General features: G+C 49.7%; 1 long non-coding RNA gene across 2 annotated transcripts; it reads left to right on the top strand.

Moving 5' to 3' along the window:
- The first annotated feature begins 439 nt into the window (after window positions 1-439).
- Window positions 440-11,262, top strand: LOC121031326 (uncharacterized). Of its 2 annotated transcripts, none has more exons than XR_005790679.1 (3): window positions 440-690; window positions 4,618-4,686; window positions 11,191-11,262. It is a non-coding gene; the product is annotated as an uncharacterized LOC121031326 (long non-coding RNA). The 2 variants fall into 2 exon arrangements; XR_005790678.1 differs by lacking the exon at window positions 11,191-11,262 and adding an exon at window positions 9,137-9,359.
- The last annotated feature ends 6,514 nt before the right edge of the window (window positions 11,263-17,776 follow it).

Here is a 17,776-nt window from a genome sequence, read left to right as displayed (position 1 = left end):
TGACACTTCCTGAACTTTACTTTCTAAATGCGCAAAAATGTTGCCAATAATACTTACCTCTTGTTGCAAAGATTAAGCGGGATAATACAGATCAAGAATCTAGCCGGTGCCTGGCGTTTGCTCCACACATGTCAGTTACCTCCTCCAACCCCTCTGCTCTGCCAGCCTCGCTGCCCACCCACAGGCTGCCTGCACTTCTCTCCCTCTGGTTTCTTCCGTTGTGAGGGCTTTTTGTGACTGCTGGCCCCACCTCTGGCCCCTGCTCAGGCTGTCCTCCTCTGAATGGCCTTGAAGGGCCCATCCATAACGTGGATCCTGAGTCAGGATGGAATTCATCACGTCCACAGACTTAATCTCATTTACCCCTCCCACCAGCACCGAGGTAGGAATTATCTACATTATCGTAGATGCACAGAGCAAGGTTCTGCTTTGCCTAAGATCCTACAGCTGGTGAGTGGTGGGGCTGGGATCCCATTTCTGACTCAGGAGACTGTATTTATAGCTGTTCTGTAAACCAGTATGTGGAAGGTTCAGCAAAGCACCAAGGAGGGAATCATTAGCTCTGGAGCACCCAGGAGGACTTCATGGACGAGGTGACATGTGAGCAGAGATCTAAAGAATAAAGGGGACTCCCGCTGGCAGAGGAGAGCAGGAAATTACATTTCAGTTGTCTGGAGAGATGGAGTAGAGGTAGGAGCACATGGAATGTTGGGTTCCAGGAAGAGGGGAGAGGAAGAGGAGGGAAGGCAGATCACTTACTTGGGAACCCATTACTGTCATCTGGAGAGAAGGGATGATGGCTTGAAGCAGGGTGGAGGAATGGACAGTTGTAGACGGATGGGGCTTGTGGGGGGCAGGGTGTGGATGAGATTGTGGGGGAGGGAGGACTGGGGGATGAAGTAAGGACTCAGACTCGGGTGACCGAGCGGATGGCGCTGCCTGTTGCTGCAACCCAGAAGGCTCGGGGTAGACGAGGCCGGTGCTGCCCCTGGCGAGGTGAGGACCAGTGGAGATGTCCAGAGGTGCTGGATGGGTACTCACGAGGTACTCGTGCTGAAGGTGGAAGCAGTGGGGTGAGGCAAGTGGGGGGTGGGGGTGGAAGACTGAGGACAAAGATGAGGGACAGGTGGGGGCCAAGCCCACAAGTGTGTTGGGACCCTCTGCTCTCTTCACCCTGCAGGTGCATTTCTGACACCAACATTCCTTCCTATTCAGAGTCCAGAGGATGCTGGAGACTCTGGGTCTCCAGCCCACCCCACCCCCTGGCTCATGACCTTGCACTTTTTGGAGTCTGGGATTATGTAAGCCCAACTCCTATCGTGCTAACAGTCGATTCTGCCCCACCCTTCCCGGTCACACGACCTAATTATAGGCTAAATCCTCCCTTAGATTTTGTTTGTTTGTTTAAGCTCCTGAGTTACGCGTTAAGTTTCTGTCTTTCGCAGCAGAATTCAGAATTCTCACCGATACTTTCCCTAAGGTTAACGTCTCTTGGGTGTCATTCTTGAGTCATAATGTGGAAGCTTTGTTTGTTTTAAAGATGTTTCCAGACTCACTCAGGCACTTACAGCCCTCAAGCTATACGTTTTCCTGGGTGTATTCTATTAGTATTAGCTGTTTATAACCGTGGAACTAATTACCTCAAAATGGAGAGGCTTCAAGCAATCATAAACATTCATTATCTCACTGAGTCTGAGGCTAAGGGATTCTGAACGGCTCCGCTGCACGATTCTGGCTCAGGCTGTCCTGAGAGGTGGCAGGCAAGGTGTGGCCCAGGGCCACAGCCTCATCCAAAGGCTCAAATGGGCTGGAGGGTCCCTTCCAAGGCGGTTCACTCACATGAATGGAAAATTGATGCTGGCTGTTGGCAAGAGGCCTGGGTTCCTTTCTCCATGGGCTTCTCCAAAGGCCTGTTTGAATGTTCTCATGAGACAGCAGCTAGCTTCCCCCAGAGAGAATGAGCCAACACACTGCCAGGTGAACACATCTTTTATGACCTGACCTCAGAACTCACGTCACTTCTGCAATATCCTACTGGCCACTGACGTCAGCCTTATTTAACGTCGGGAGGGCTACACAGGGGTGTGAATGCTGGGAGGCAAGGACTTAGGGGGGCTGTCTTGAAGGGTGCAGAACCAGGCCACCTGTGGCTGTGCCTAGGGCACCTTCCTAGCACCCCTGCCATCTGGGAGGAAAAGGCACATCCACCCTGCTCTGTGGGAGTCAGTCTCATCCAGAGAAAAATGGTACCATCGTTCCCATTGCTGTGGAGGGCTGCCTCAACTCCTCCCCCAGAGCTAAGGGGCCAGCAGAACCCCGAAGAGAGACAACTTCAGGCCCACCAGCCCAAGCCACACCATGGCAATGAGCTCATCTGCTTCTTTTCTGCATGAGTGCAGGAGGCTCGGTGATGGCCGTGGTGGGGGTATTACTACGGTGGGTTCTTTGATCTTCTTCTCGGGTAGAGGTGTCATGAGTGATGACAGGTGTTAGACCAGAGAGGCGGGGTTGAAGTCACATGTGATGGGGCATGGGCCAAAGCTACTTTTTTTTTTTTAAGAAAAAAATTTAAACATTTTTCTTAACATTTATTTTTGAGAGACAGAGTGAGAGCTGGGGAAGGGCAGAGAGAGAGAGAGAGAGAGAGAGAGAGAGAGAGAGAGAGACAGAATCTAAAGCAGGCTGGAGACTCCGAGCTGTCAGCACAGATCCTGATGCAGGGCTTGAACCCACCAACCATGAGATCATGACATGAACTGAAGTTGGACGCTTAAGTGAATGAGCCACCCAGGCACCCCTACACCACTTTTAAAAAGGAGATTGTTAAAACAGCCCTGCTTCCTGCACCTTTGCTGTTAGGAGTAGTTTTGTGTTAGAGCAGCTTTGGGGATTCCTGGGTGGCTCAGTTAAGTCTTTGACTCTTGATTTCAGCTCAGGTCATGATCTCATGGTTCATGAGTTCGAGTTCCACATCGGGCTCTGCGCTGACAGTGTGGAGCCTGCTTGGGATTCTCTCTCTCTCCCTCTCTGTTCCTCCCCCATTTGTGCTCTCTCTCAAAATAAATAAAGAAACTCTAGGAGCACCTGGGTGGCTCAGTCAGTTAGGCATCCGACTTCGGCTCAGGTCACGATCTCCCAGTTTGTGAGTTTGAGCCCTGCGTGGGGCTCTGTGTTGACAGCTCAGAGCCTGGAGCCTGCTTTTTTTTTTGGATTCTGTGTGTGTCTCTGTCTCTGTCTCTCTCTCTGTCTCTCTCAAAGTGGTGTAGGAGGGAACAGGGGTTATGGAGCAGACAGGTTCAAATCTTGGCTTTGACACTGGTGAACAGATGACCTTGGTCAGGAGAAATGCGTATTATGATCCTCAGTTTCTGCATCTGTAAAATGGGGATAGTAATAGTGCCTAATTCCAGTGTCAAATGAGAAAATAGGTGTGAAAGTCCCAGCACACATGTGACACTGAAGGTGACTTCTTTCTACAGATGGTTGTTAAGCTTATGTCCGTGAAAGGCAGGACAGGGACTTCAAATTCTACCTAGTAGGGAGGCAGGGTTGGAACTCAGTTCTGTCGGGTTCTGCTGACCGGCTTCCTTCCCTCTTGTGCACACGCTCAGGGGCTGCAGGGGGGTCCTTGTGTCTTCCCTCAATGTCCCCCATCCCATGGTGTGCTGTCCACTCCATCCCTGCAGGCCCCTGGCCCTCTGTGCTCTTTCCCACGCCCCTCCGGAGTCCATGCAGGCCCTGGGGTTCCCCTTCCTGATGCGGGCCGGGGCTCCTGGCCTGCCAACACTCCTCCTACTTTGTGGAGGGAGGGGTGCTAAATTATAGATTTTGTTTGCTGTTTTTCTCCGGCTCAAAACCCTTCTGTGGCTCTTCCTGGAAGGCATGCCCCTCCCCCAAGAAGCTCTACCAGATTCCCAGGCTGCGGGGTGGCCTTTTGCAAACTCCACCGCCCCTCAGAGGTTCTGATGTTCCACAGACGTGCCCTCTGGATAACCTCGCACTAGCTGGAGCGGGTCTTACCCACCATATCGTCTGCAGCAGGAAATGACAAAATAAATACATTGAAAACCAACCTGTATACACTATAGATAAATTCTACGGGGTAACACTCCCAAATTCCTAAGCCTCTTCGTCCAGAATATGTGAGATTCACCTGTTACCGCCTGGCACAGGGGACCTGCCTAGCAAACGCTTGCTGACCGCCGGGACTAGCTTTGGAAGGGAATCCTAGAAGGCCTGAGTCCTTGGTTTCCATTTCCCTGGGCGGCTGGGGCAGGAGGCTGGGCTGGAGGAAGCCAGGGTGGCTCTGTCCCCAGCACCGCTTGGGGTGGGGGGTGTTGCTTGGCCTCCACTCTGATTCCCTGGCTCTCCGGTTGCCTGGCAACCATTGTTCATTTCATCGCCATTGACTTTGAAAATAAAAATCAATTTCCTTCGTGACGTGAGCCGGAGGGCATATTAACCCACAAGTTCAAACAGCCCAATGTTATTGCTCAAAGATTTATGAGTACGGATGTGCACAGAGCATCATTTATAATCAGAAAAGTGTTTTGGAGGGGCTGATCCTAAACGTCTGTCACACGGGTGTGATGAAATCAAGGCCGTTTCTCCCCACAGAATATTCCTCAGCTAATAACAAACAATGACGGAGATCTTGGTGTGCCGACGGGGAAACGCTCTCACGAGGTAAGTGGAAAACAGCGGCTGCTTCAGAACAGTGTATACAGCATGTTGCCGTTTTTATTTAACAAAGCAAGTGTGTGGAGTTCGCGCACATGCGCCCATCAATGGAAACATTCTGGAAGGATGCACAGCAAAATGTAAACAACTATTCCCTCTGAGGCATGGGATTGTGAGTCATTTTAATCTTCTTTCTACCTTTTTGTATCATTTCATTTAAAAAACAGAAGAAGGGGCGCCTGGGTGGCGCAGTCGGTTAAGCGTCCGACTTCAGCCAGGTCACGATCTCGCGGTCCGTGAGTTCGAGCCCCGCGTCGGGCTCTGGGCTGATGGCTCAGAGCCTGGAGCCTGTTTCCGATTCTGTGTCTCCCTCTCTCTCTGCCCCTCCCCTGTTCATGCTCTGTCTCTCTCTGTCCCAAAAATAAATAAAAAACGTTGAAAAAAAAATTAAAAAAAAAAAAATAAAAAACAGAAGAAGCAGGAGCACCCGGGTGGCTCAGTCGGTTGAGTGTCCGACTCTTGATTTCGACTCAGGTCAGGATTTCAATGGTTTGTGAGTTTGAGTCAGGCTCTGCATGGACAGTGTGGAGCCTCCTTGGGATTCTCTCTCTCCCTCTCTCTTTCTCTCTCTCTCTCTCAAAATAAATAAATAAACTTTAAAAACCAAAAACTTAAAAAAAAAAAAAAAGCACATGTTACTTTTTCAGTTTGCAAACACACGGATTATCGTTTCTTTCCCAAATGGAGAATTCCAACTCTGGATGCCAGGGGTCAGGCTGGAGCCCAGCAGGGGAGCAGGAGGAAGGAGGGGGACACTTTCCCAGGGGCAAGGAGAGTCCTCCCAAGTAGTGAGCTCCCCTCTCTGGTGTCCGGGGGTGTCCAGGCTGAAGCCAGATGCTGAGGAGAGAAGCCCCTGTGGCGGGAGTGGCTGGCCGGGTGTGTTCCAGGTTCTAGGATGTGAGGAAGATAGACCCAGCTCACTAGATGGAGGGAGAGGCAGGGCACAGACATCAGGCTGAGACCAGCTGGACCAGGGGCGGGGGCAGCAGAGGGGTCTTCTCCTTGGACCGTTCCTCTTCCTCACCCTCTCTCCAGGCTGGCGTCCCCTCAGAGCCCCCCTGAGTTTCGCACTCTACATCCTTGATGTTCTCTTTCACGCGCATCTCTCCGACCACCTCCTGGACACAGACCATGCCCTCCTCTCCACACCCGAGCCCACCCTCCAGGCCGCCCCTCTTCCTAAAAGCTCTGATTTGGGGATTGCGTCACCCTCTTGCCAACAGCTTTCACTGGCTTCCTCCTGTCTGCAAAGAAGGGCTGCAAGGCCCTTTAAACCTGGCTCCCATCCACGCTCTCCCCGCTTCCATGCATCTTTGGCTTTGCCTAAGAGTCCTCTCTCTTGCCACACGCCACCCTTCCTTTGTCTACAAGACAAACTTGCATTTTTCCTTGAAGGCCCAGCCCAAATATCAACCTCCCCTAGGAAGCCTTCCTAAATTCTGTAGGCATTGCATATTTTTTGCTCCCATAATCCTTTGTACATTCCTGGTCACAGCACTTGGTTGCACTCTACCATTACTGACCTTGACTTGTCTGCGTCCCATGATTAGCTTGTGAGCCCTTCAGGTCAGATGGCTTTTCTGTCCCAGCTCCCAGCTCGGGGTCAGCACATGGGGACAGTCAGGAAGTGCTGGTGTGATGGATGGGTATGTGGGTTGGAAGGAGGACAAACGGATGGATGGATAGATGGATGGAAGGAGGACGAATGGATGGATGGATAGATGGATGGAAGGAGGACAAACGGATGGATGGATAGATGGATGGATGGGCGGATAGGTGGGTGGATGGAAGGAGGACGAATGGATGGATGGATAGATGGATGGATGGATGGGTGGGTGGGTGGATGGATGGGTGAGTGGGTATGTGAGTCAGAAATTTTAGATGTGGTTTTCAAAGGACTCATCCACAGGTAAGTAGATGAGTAAGTCAATGGATGAATAGTGTTCCTTTCAACATATAAACATGTAATTTCTTCCATCTTAAAAACGAAACCTCAAAAAAGAAAAAGAAAAACCTCCCTCAATCCCACACCCCCTCCTTCTCATTATAGTTCCTTGGAAGAGTCGGTCACTATACCAGTCTGCATTTCCTCTCCTCCTGTGCTGTCTTGTGCCCTCTCCAATCAGGCTTTCACCGCTCTACTGAAACTATGTTAGACCAAGCTGGTCACTGGTCACCGACGATCTCCACATTGCTAAATCAACAGTCGATTCCCAGTCATCAGCTTATGGGCTTTTCACGGCATTTGACACACCCCTTGTCTTTGAAAGGGGTTATTGTGTGAGCAAAGCTCCTGGTGCCCATCGCCACTTGGGGCCTGGAGCTCAGTCTATGAATAAGTCTCTTGCCAGAGGCCCCTCACTAGTAAGTGGGGCCCCTGCACCCAACCTTCGAGTGGGTGTTGTTTTCACCACCCCCACGCTGTCTCAGACTAGCCTGTGGGGACGGAATGCCAAGGGGGGAAATGCCAGGGGACTTCACACAGTAGGGACACCATGCCGGCCATCTCCATGGTGATCCCTGACACCGGTGACCTCCACGCAGGGAAGAGTCAGGGGGCAGGACAGCAGGTGGGAGGCTACACCGTGGGGAGGGAACAGTTAATTTATTAGTCATACAGGCCAGCCAAGCTTTTCACTTAAGCCCCTTTGTCTCCTTGCAATTGCCTCCAATCAAGCAATAGAAAGCAATTTGGTTAAGTGGGGGATTGAATCACGCTGCAGCCATTCAGAAACCACTTAACGCCTTAGACTGCAATGGTGCTCTGCTTACTTGGAAAGCGCATTTCTTCAAATGCAGGGCTCTCAACGCTCTCTGCCCCTGGGTTTGTACGATGATACAGACTAAAGAACGTCAGCGCTGATAAAGGCAGCTCCAGAAACGTCTTTCTGGGTCAGTCGTTTCACCTTGAAGGGACAAGAGAGGGGGACCGTGGTGAAATCTTGTCCGTCTCTTCCTCCCAAGGATCCCCTAAGCGCAGGCATGTCTCATCTGACAGACGGGGAAACTGCCTCTCAGAGAGGTGAACTCGCTCACTTGGGTTCAAATCCCGAGCTTGAATCAGCTCTTTCTCTTTTCTTTTGGTTTTGAATCATTTCTTCATTACCGTATCTTTGCGTATTACCTTTATTTATTTTGAGAGACAGAGCAAGTGGGGAAGGGGGGGGGGGGAGAGAGAGAGAGAGAGAGAGAGAGAGAGAGAGAGAATTCCAAGCAGGGTCTGCATTGATGCGGGGCTTGAACTCACACACCATGAGATCATAACCTGAGCAGAAACCAAGGGTCATGCTTAACGGACTCAACCACCCAGGCGCCCCTTACTTCTAATTAAAAAATTTTTTCTATTACAATACTCAGCCTCCTGAGTTTTCCCCATTTTATCTCCTAATCTCTGCAACTGCAGCCACTGAGTTCAGGCCCACATAACTTTGTGCCAGGGTCACGGCCACCCCGCCCCACCCCTATGATCGCTCAGTCCCCGATCTTGATGTCCTCTGCTTCTCTGCTACACTGCTGATTGAGAGGCCTTTCTAAAGACCGGATCTGGCCCAATCTCTCCTCTGCTGAAAACCCTGGTGGCTCCCATCACCCACCACAGCCCCGGAGCCTCAAATGGTGGAGAAGGGACGGTGACCAGGAAGGCACCAGGTCTGCCTTTCTGTCAGATTTACTCTAAAGCTCAGCTCCTCAGTTCACAGCATAGTACACAGTCCTCATCCTGCCTCTCCTCTGTGCAAAACCCTTCCTCGCTGCCCACTCCCCGCAGGATACAATCTAAGGACCTTGGTCCAACATTCAAAACCCTTCACTATTCAATCCTGCCTTGGCCCTCCCACCCGAGGGACCCACTCACCATTTCCCAAACAAAATAAGCGCTTTCAAACTTAAGGAGCCTCTTTCTACCTCAGGGCCTTTGCGTATGCTCTTCTTCCCTCTTCCCCCCCCCCCCCGCCCCCCACCCCGATCCAGCCCCTCGTGCTCACCCCTCTCCTGCTCTTCCCCAAACTGGCCGCTTCTCACATTTTAGGTGTCAGCTTCAGGATCATTGCCTCAGAGAGGTTGTCCTAGGTCAAGGTCACATAAAGCCAAACCCTGAGTGGGGAGACATGGGTGAGTGATTGATTGAGGAAGTGCTGGAGTGGGGAAGGGAGACTGAAGAGGGTCAAGGAGACAGGACAGGCAAAGGGGATGTGCCAAGCAAGTGTGTGATCTCTGCTCTGACCCCCTCACCCCCCACCTGGGAGCTTTGGAGAGTAAATTACAGCTTGGAGTTTTCTCTGACTCCAAGCAAGGGCTCTGGGCTTTTGTACTTCTGCACATGGTCAGTGGCAGGAGCCCCCAGCCCCTGGGGGGCGGAGGGGGGATAACCCCAGGCACTTCCTGTTTTTCTGGGCAGTTTCTCTGAAGAACCCGAAGAAGGTTCTCTGTGAGAAGCCTAAGAAGCAGCGCCAAGGTGGAGAATGGGCCACGGAACCAGCTGGTGGGATCTGAGGGCTGTGGGCACAATGTCTGCCCCAGAAGCCATCCTCGGAGTGCCTGGGTGGCTCAGTCGGTTGAACATCTGGCTCTTGATTCTGGCTCAGGTCATGATCTCAGGGTTGTGGGCTCGAGCCCTGCATCAGGCTCTGTGCTGACAGCATGGAAACTGCTTGGGATCCTGTCTCCCTCTCTCTCTCTGCCCCTCTCCCACCTGCTTTCTGTGTCTTCCTCAAAATAAATAAAAACTTAAAAAAAAAAAAAAAAGGCAACTTATCTCTCTTCCCGTTAAAAAAAAAAAAAAAAAAAAAAGAAGAAGCCATTGTCAACTACCTGCCCAGAGAGTCTTTCTCCATATCCACAGTCTCAGTCCTTTATTTCTGTCTTACAAAACACCCTTGTCGGTTTGTTTTTGTTTTTGTTTTTTTGTTTTTGTTGTTTTGTTTTGTTTTGTTTTTGTTTTGCCTGTTCGTGGTCTCTCTCCTCCTGGAGAACATGAGGGCTTTGAAGGCAGGGACCCTGTCTGTCTTGTCCACCATTTTATCTCCAGTGCTCAGGGAAGTACTTGGCATTAGTTGGTGTTCATGGGCAGCTATGGAGTGAACGAATGAGTGAATGACCAGACACAGCTAGTAAATGATAAAGCCCTAATTTAGGGCTCCAAGCCCAACTCTTTCTACTTCAGAAATCGAAAACCTGTGAACCAATGCAAAGAAAGAAACGGGCAAAGTTATAACAAAAACGTCTTCATCTCAGATGTTTTAATGGATGAATTCTTTCAAACTGCCAAAGGACAAATAATTCCAGGGAACATACACACTTTGGGGGGACATAGAAAAAGACAGACAGCTACCTAATTTATTTTACAAAGCCAACAAAAACCCTAGATAACATCTGATGTAGACAGAGCAAAAACTATAGACAGGTCATGAATACAGACAAAATTATATTCATTTGCCCCTCTTCCCATAATAATAGAGGCCTGAGTTTTAGCCGAGTACATTGATGTCTGCAATAAACGTCTACATTTCTCAGTAGTTAGGATTCAATTGTATATTAAGAGGCTAATACGACATAACCAAGTGGGATTTATCCCAACGATGGAAATCTACAATCATGCAAGAAAAAGCACACTTTGCTTTTCTCAAAAGTTTTTTTTTTAATGTTTGTTTATTTTTGAGAGAGAGAGGGAGAGAGCACAAGCAGGGGAGGGGCAGAGAGAGAGGGAGGCAGAGGATCTGAAGTGGGCTCTGTGCAGAGTGGAGAGTTAGCACAGGGTTCGAACTCATGAACTGTGAGATCAGGACCTGAGCCGAAGTCGGATACTTAACCGACTGAGCCGCCTGGTACCCTAGCACAGTTATCTCAGTAGATACTTGAAGCGCATTCGATGAAATTTAGGTCTTCATTTTAGAAACTCTGAAAGTTTGGGGCGCCTGGGTGGCGCAGTCGGTTAAGCGTCCGACTTCAGCCAGGTCACGATCTCACGGTCCGTGAGTTTGAGCCCCGCGTCAGGCTCTGGGCTGATGGCTCAGAGTCTGGAGCCTGTTTCCGATTCTGTGTCTCCCTCTCTCTCTGCCCCTCCCCCGTTCATGCTCTGTCTCTCTCTGTCCCAAAAATAAATAAACGTTGAAAAAAAAAATTTTAGAAACTCTGAAAGTTAAAAATACAAGGAGATTGCCTTAACGCGATCAAGAGTAAGTATCCCAACTTCTATGCTTAGATCATGTTTTATGATGGAATACTAGAGGGATTCCCATGAAAATCAGGATTAAAATGAAGTGACCTCTGTCACTGTATCAAGTGTGAAGCTTATGAATGAAAGTGACCAGAAAAAAAAATGGTTTACATAGATAGAAATTTTCCTCTCTGCCAATAGAAATCTGGACGTAGGAAATTCAGGGCCACTCCCTTGTTATTAGGGCACAAAATGTCTTGTTTTTCCACCATCCTAACGTTTTCCTTCCATTCTAGGTCTGTATTCGTTTCCTGTTGCTGCTGTAACAAGTCGCCACAAACTTCCTGGCTTAACGCAAAATGTCTTATGTGAGCAGTCCGGGGGCTGGAAATACGCGGGAGTCTCCCGGGCGAAAATCAAGATGTGGGCGGGGCTGCTGCCGCGCCTGGAGCAGGTGGGCTCAAGGGAAACATCCATTTCCTTTCCTTTCTCAGCTTCCACGGGCTGCCCGCGTACCTTGGCTTTTGGCCGTGTCATTCCAACTGGTGTTTTCGTGTCATCTTCCTCTTCCCCCTGTGAGGACCCTTCTGATTACGCTGGGTGCCTCCCGATAACCCAAGGGGATCTCCCCATCTCAAGATCTTCTGCTTAATCACGTGTGCAAAATCCTCTTTGCCATAAAGCCAGTACACTCACAAGTCATCTCCCAACGCGAGTATTTGTTTACAGGTATCCATGTTTACCAATATATTTGATGAGGCTGTCTCTCTTTTTTTTTTTATTTAAAAAAAATTTTTTTTAACATTTATTTATTTTTGAGACAGGGCATGAACAGGGGAGGGGCAGAGAGAGAGGGAGACACAGAATCTGAAACAGGCTCCAGGCTCTGAGCTGTCAGCACAGAGCCCGACACAGGGCTCGAACTCACGGACCGTGAGATCATGACCTGAGCAGAAGTCGGACGCTTAACCAACCGAGCCACCCAGGCGCCCCCTCTCTTTTTTTTAATGTCCGTTTATTTTTGAGAGAGAAAGAGAGCACGAGTGGGGTGGGGGGGGGCGGTGCAGAGAGAGAGGGAGAGAGGGAATCCCAAGCAGGCTCTGCACTGATGCGGGGCTCAAACTCAAGAACCGTGAAATCATGACCTGAGCCGAAGCCGGACGCTTAACCGACTGAGCCACCCGGGCGGTCCAATGAAGATTTCTTCTTAAATCTCTCAGACCGGAGAGGGAAAGCAGTGACCTGGGCCAACCTTATCTTTATAAATAATAACACTACTGAGTGTTTCATATGCACTGGCCTCTGTGCATATGCTAAGAGCACTGTCTTATTTAATCCTGTGGCACAGCGACTGTCTTCTTTTGCTGGTGACGTAAGCTCAGAGAGGGAGGGCCTTAGGACAAGGGTGAGGATTTAGGACCACACGCCTCACCCCTGGAGGCCAGAGAGAAGGAGCACAGCTGGAGGTGGCAGAGCAGCACTTGAACCCAGAGCTCCTGGCCCCTCATCTGTGTTCTGGGAGTAAAGAGGCCTTGTTTATTTATGCAGCTGTGGTAACCCAGCCCTTCCCCAGGGGCCTGAGGGCGGTTGTTCCTTGTGCTGAAGGTCCCTGTGGGTTCTGTTAAATAGCAGCTCCCTCTAGTGCACTGAAAAATGACTAGGTTGATTATTAAAGAGGAGGGGGAGGAACAGAGAGAAGAGAGGAGGTAGGCAGAGAGAAGAAAGGAAGAAAAAGCCCTTTATAACTACGTCTAGGAGCTGGGGACAGCGCAGGAGGAGGTCTGCGAGAACCAGCTCTGGAGTTATTGAAGAAAGAAGCTAGCATCCCCTGGGGGCCTTGGGAACAAACATTCAGGTAGACGAGGAGCCAGGTGGAGGAGCCAGGAAGATCTAAACACAATCGGGAAATCTGCGAACGGGGCTGGCTTCCCAGCCCCCGCCCCTGGGTGTCACAGTCAGGGTCTGACTCCGGGAGCGGGATCTCCTGGTACTGGGAGAACCTGGGCCTTCAGTTCCCAGAGTAGAGAAAGAGCCGAGCTCACTGCCACCCAGAGGCGCCTCCTGTGCCCCCTGGAGGCCTTGTTACCTGATTCCAGAATGTCAGCACCATGGAGGAGGCCTGAGGCCGCAGGTCTGGCTGCCCTGCTTCTCCCAGAGGGCCCGTGTCCCACTCGGGGGGGGGGGGGCAGGCCAGGAACAGAGTTGTGTCTGTAATGTCCCAATCTCTTTAATCATCTCTAAACCTTTCCAAAATCATCTCTAACTTCCCTTAAAGAGTTCATAGTGATTGAGAGAGGCATCTGGAGACAGCCTGTCTTCGATTGTCAAAACACCTCCCGGTCTAACTACCAGTTTGCGGGAAATGTAGGGGGCAGAGAAGCACGAGAAGACAGGACAAAAATGCAATCAGATAAACACAAAACACAAAACCCCTGCAGGACAAGTGACCCAGTTTCTTCCACAAGTGAATTGCAAGGGGAAAAAAGAGGGAGGCCTAATACAGAGACTTAAAGACACATCAACCCAGTGCAAAGTGGCAGCTTCCTTTGGGTCTTGATTTGGACAAACCGACTACAGAAAAATAGAGCCTTGAAACATTGGCATTCATGATACTTAGAAATCATTGCTATATTTTAGGTGGGATGTTAGGATGATGTTAAAAATAAAGGAACCTCGTCTTTTGCAGACACGAACTGACGTGTTTACAGAGGAAATTATACCATGTCTGAAGTCTATTCTCTACTAATCCAGGAGGGGTGTGTGGAGACCAGACATGATGATAACTGCTGGGGATTCATTATCTTATTTCCTCTAAGTTTTGTATTGAATTTTCCCTCATTAGGAAAAATTGAGACCTGAGAGAAGGAAAAAATACAGGTGATTCAGAAATAGACCCTGAATATTGAAGAAGTTCCTTTTTCTTACAGTCTCCTTTTCATGAGTGCAGAAAGGAGGGAGAACTGATGGATGAAATGACACTTACCAGTGGTACGTGTCACCGTGGCATTGGCTGTGGTTTCCCTGTTGGTGTCTCAGAGTCTGTGAGATTCAGCATTTGCTGGCTTTCCATGGTGGAAGCTGTCTTGGCTGCATTAAGGGGCTGGTCAGGTCAGGCAGGTGAAGCCGGGTTCGGGTCCAGCCCCGGCAGTACCCGGACGTCCTGGGGCTTTTCCACTGTGCCCACGCCCTTCTCCCGGGACACAAACTGGCCTCGGATGCCAGGAACCTGCTGGAGCGGACAGTGACCCATAGCCTCCGTGGGGGCCACTGACACTCAGTAGGTGGCCTCCCAGAAACAGAACCAGGGCTGGCGGGGGGGGGGGTCACATCCCCCAGGAAATGTCAAATCCAAACCCAAACAGGAATCATGTTCGTCCTCACCAGAGTTTGAAAGGATGGATGGGGAATGGACAGCTGTGCTATTTCAAAAGCCCCGTCTGAGAGGCTGATCGGGGATGGGGCCTCGAGGAGGGTCCAGGGGACTGCGTGTCAGCTCTGTTGCCAGGCCAGGGTCTGCTTGCGAAAGGCCGTGTCTGTTCCCTAAGCTGCTGCTCTAGGTCCATGACAGAGGGAGGCCCCGTCAGGCACAAGAGACAGGGGCCGGTGGCAGACGGTGTGGAAGAGGAGTTCTACACGTGAACAATCCACACAAGAAGAAACAGGCGGTGAAGACAACACCAGGCTATCACCTGGGCCCGTCAAGCCGGCAAAACACATCCCGCATTTGGACCCTGGAGTGGGGGTTTGGGCGGCACCCACGACTACAGAGGACATTGTTGAAATTATCGGTACATTTTGAATAGTAGAAAAAGAGCAGTATTGGGCGCCTGGGTGGCTCCATCGGGTAAGCGTCCGACTTCGGCTCAGGTCATGATCTCACGGTTCGTGGGCTCGAACCCCGCGTCGGGCTCTGGGCTGACAGCTCGGAGCCTGGAGCCTGCTTCCAATTCTGTGTCTCCTTAGCTCTCTGCCGCTTCCCCGCTTGTGCTGTCTCTCTCAAAAATAAATAAAGCATTAAAAAAAAAAGTTACAAATAAATTTTAAAAACCAGCAGTATTGTATCAAGGCTGAATTACTGATCTTTCATACTTGTACAGCAGTTATGCAGATGTTGTTAGGAAACACAGTGAAATATTTTGAGGTAAAGGGTCACGAGACCTGCAACTTACTCAAATTGTTCAGGAAAAAGGGTGGGGGGAGGGAAAGAGGAGGAGGAGGGGGAGGAGAAGAGGAGCAAATGGAGGAAATGTTAGCGCTTGGTAAATCTGGGCAAAGGCGGGGTTCTTTGTACTATTCTTGCAATCTCTGTAAATGTGAAATTATAGGTACGCCTTTGCTTTTGAAAGTTCGCATTCCGCCTCTACGCTTTTACGAAAGACCTACGTTAGTACCTGTTTTTGCTAACGCAAAGAAATCTGAAAAGGATTTGCACTTTCACAAGAAATGGCCAAAAGCCAGAATAGGGCTTAGCCTTTGTTTTGCTACAAGCTGATCTGCTCTAGGGACAGCGGAGAGGAGGGGCCCCGCCAAGCTCCTTCCTAGGAGGTACGGTCAGCATCTCAGCATCAGGCTGCCAGCTTTGACCCGTGTCTGGGAGCATCTGGGCTTCGTCTCGATTTATTTTGTTGCTTCTGTTAGCAAGATGCCTAAGAAAGATTATGTTCTGGGTCTGGAAAGGCTAAAAAATTTTTTCATCTATATTAATGGTAATTGCTTCTCTGCTTGACGCCATTTCTGCGAAAGTTTGCATAGCACCCCCCCCCCCCACCTTGCTTTCAGATTGCAGGACTGGGGGGCAGGGGAACCGATACATCAGAAAGTTTTTTTTTTTTAAGTGGAAAAAAAAAAAAAAGCTGATACCGCTCAGTGCTGCAGGGAAGCCGGGGACATGAAATGCCTTGTCCTGCCAAAGGGAGAGAAAGCCGGCATATGTAATCGGGAGGATTAAGCAATAAACATCACAACTTTTGACCCAGAAACTCTGCTTCCGGATAGCCTAAAGGAATAGCCATAGATGTGTACGGAGATCAAACCACAAAGATTTTCACTGAAGCCCTAAACGTTCAACAATAGATTGGTTAAATAAACGATGGGCATTCACAGGATGGACCACTGTAGTCGTTTAGATGGTTCTGTGAAATAATACTTAATCACAAGGATAAGTGTTCATAATACATTGGGGGGGGGGGGGGGAGAAGGTTCCAGGACATTATGTTCAGTGTAATCATTATGGTGAGTAACAGTGAAAACCAAACTGAGTGTGTGTAAGTGTGTGTGAGTGTATGGGTGTGTGTCTTCACATACAGCTTCTTGAGGTCAAGTATCAAGTCTTATTCATTATTGTATTCCCTGTGCCCAGGACCATGCCTGACACGCAGTAAGTTGTAGTAAGTGTTTAGTGAATGGGGGCACCTGGGTGGCTCAGTCGGTTAAGCTTCTGTCTCTTGATCTCACAGTCCTGAGATCGAGCCCTGTGTCAGGCTTCGTGCTGAGCATGGAACCCGCTTAAGATTCTCTCTCTCTTTGCCTCTGCCCCCTCCCCTGCCTGTGCATGCTCTCTCTCTCTCTCAAAAAAAAAATTTTTTTTTAAATTAGTCAATGAGGGGCGCCTGGGTGGCGCAGTCGGTTAAGCATCCAACTTCAGCCAGGTCACGATCTCGCGGTCCGTGAGTTCGAGCCCCGCGTCAGGCTCTGGGCTGATGGCTCAGAGCCTGGAGCCTGTTTCCGATTCTGTGTCTCCCTCTCTCTCTGCCCCTCCTCCATTCATGCTCTGTCTCTCTCTGTCCCAAAAATAAATAAAAACGTTGAAAAAAAAATTTAAAAAAATAAAAATAAAAATTAGTCAATGAATTAAGAGCCATAGTAAAAAGAGCCAGATGATGTACTTTAAAATGTCCATAACAGGGGCGCCTGGGTGGTGTAGTCGGTTAAGCGTCCGACTTCAGCCAGGTCACGATCTCGCGGTCCGTGAGTTCGAGCCCCGCGTCGGGCTCTGGGCTGGTGGCTCGGAGCCTGGAGCCTGTTTCCGATTCTGTGTCTCCCTCTCTCTCTGCCCCTCCCCTGTTCATGCTCTGTCTCTCTCTGTCCCAAAAAAATAAATAAACGTTAAAAAAAAAATTAAAAATAAATAAATAAATAAAAAAAACAAAATGTCCATAACAGTATTTCTAGGTGGTGTGAATATAGGTGATCTTCACTGTCATTTTTCTGTCTATCTGTATGGTCTAAATGTTCTGCGTAGAACATTGATCAGCTTTCCAATAAATTATTTAAAACAATAAATGCAACTATTCAAAAACGATTGTAAATTCTTTCAAACAGTAAACGCAATTCTTTTTTTTTTTTTTCAACGTTTATTTATTTTTGGGACAGAGAGAGACAGAGCATGAACGGGGAAGGGGCAGAGAGAGAGGGAGACACAGAATCGGAAACAGGCTCCAGGCTCCGAGCCGTCAGCCCAGAGCCCGACGCGGGGCTCGAACTCACGGACCGCAAGATCGTGACCTGGCTGAAGTCGGACGCTTAACCGACTGCGCCACCCAGGCGCCCCATAAACGCAATTCTTTAAAAACAATCGTGGGGGCACCTGGGTAGCTCATTCGGTTATGTGTCTGACTCTTGATCTCAGCTCAGGTCAGGATCTCACGGTTCATGGAATCGAGCCCTGAGTCTCGGCACTGACAGTGAGGAGCCTGCTTGGGATTCTCTCTCTGTCCCTCTTTCTCTCTACCCCTCTCCTGCTTGCGCTTTGTGTGTCTCTCTCAAAATAAAGAAATAAACATTAAAAATAATAATAATAAGGGGCGCCTGGGTGGCTCAGTCGGTTAAGCGTCCGACTTCGGCTCAGGTCATGATCTCGCCGTTCGTGAGTTCAAGCCCCGC

The sequence above is a fragment of the Herpailurus yagouaroundi genome, unplaced genomic scaffold, assembly GCF_014898765.1.
Source record: "Herpailurus yagouaroundi ecotype Mexico unplaced genomic scaffold, PumYag 141, whole genome shotgun sequence".
NCBI classification, from domain to species: domain Eukaryota; kingdom Metazoa; phylum Chordata; class Mammalia; order Carnivora; family Felidae; genus Herpailurus; species Herpailurus yagouaroundi.
Note: the sequence above shows the minus strand (reverse complement) of the source record. Positions and strands in the feature narration are given on the sequence as shown.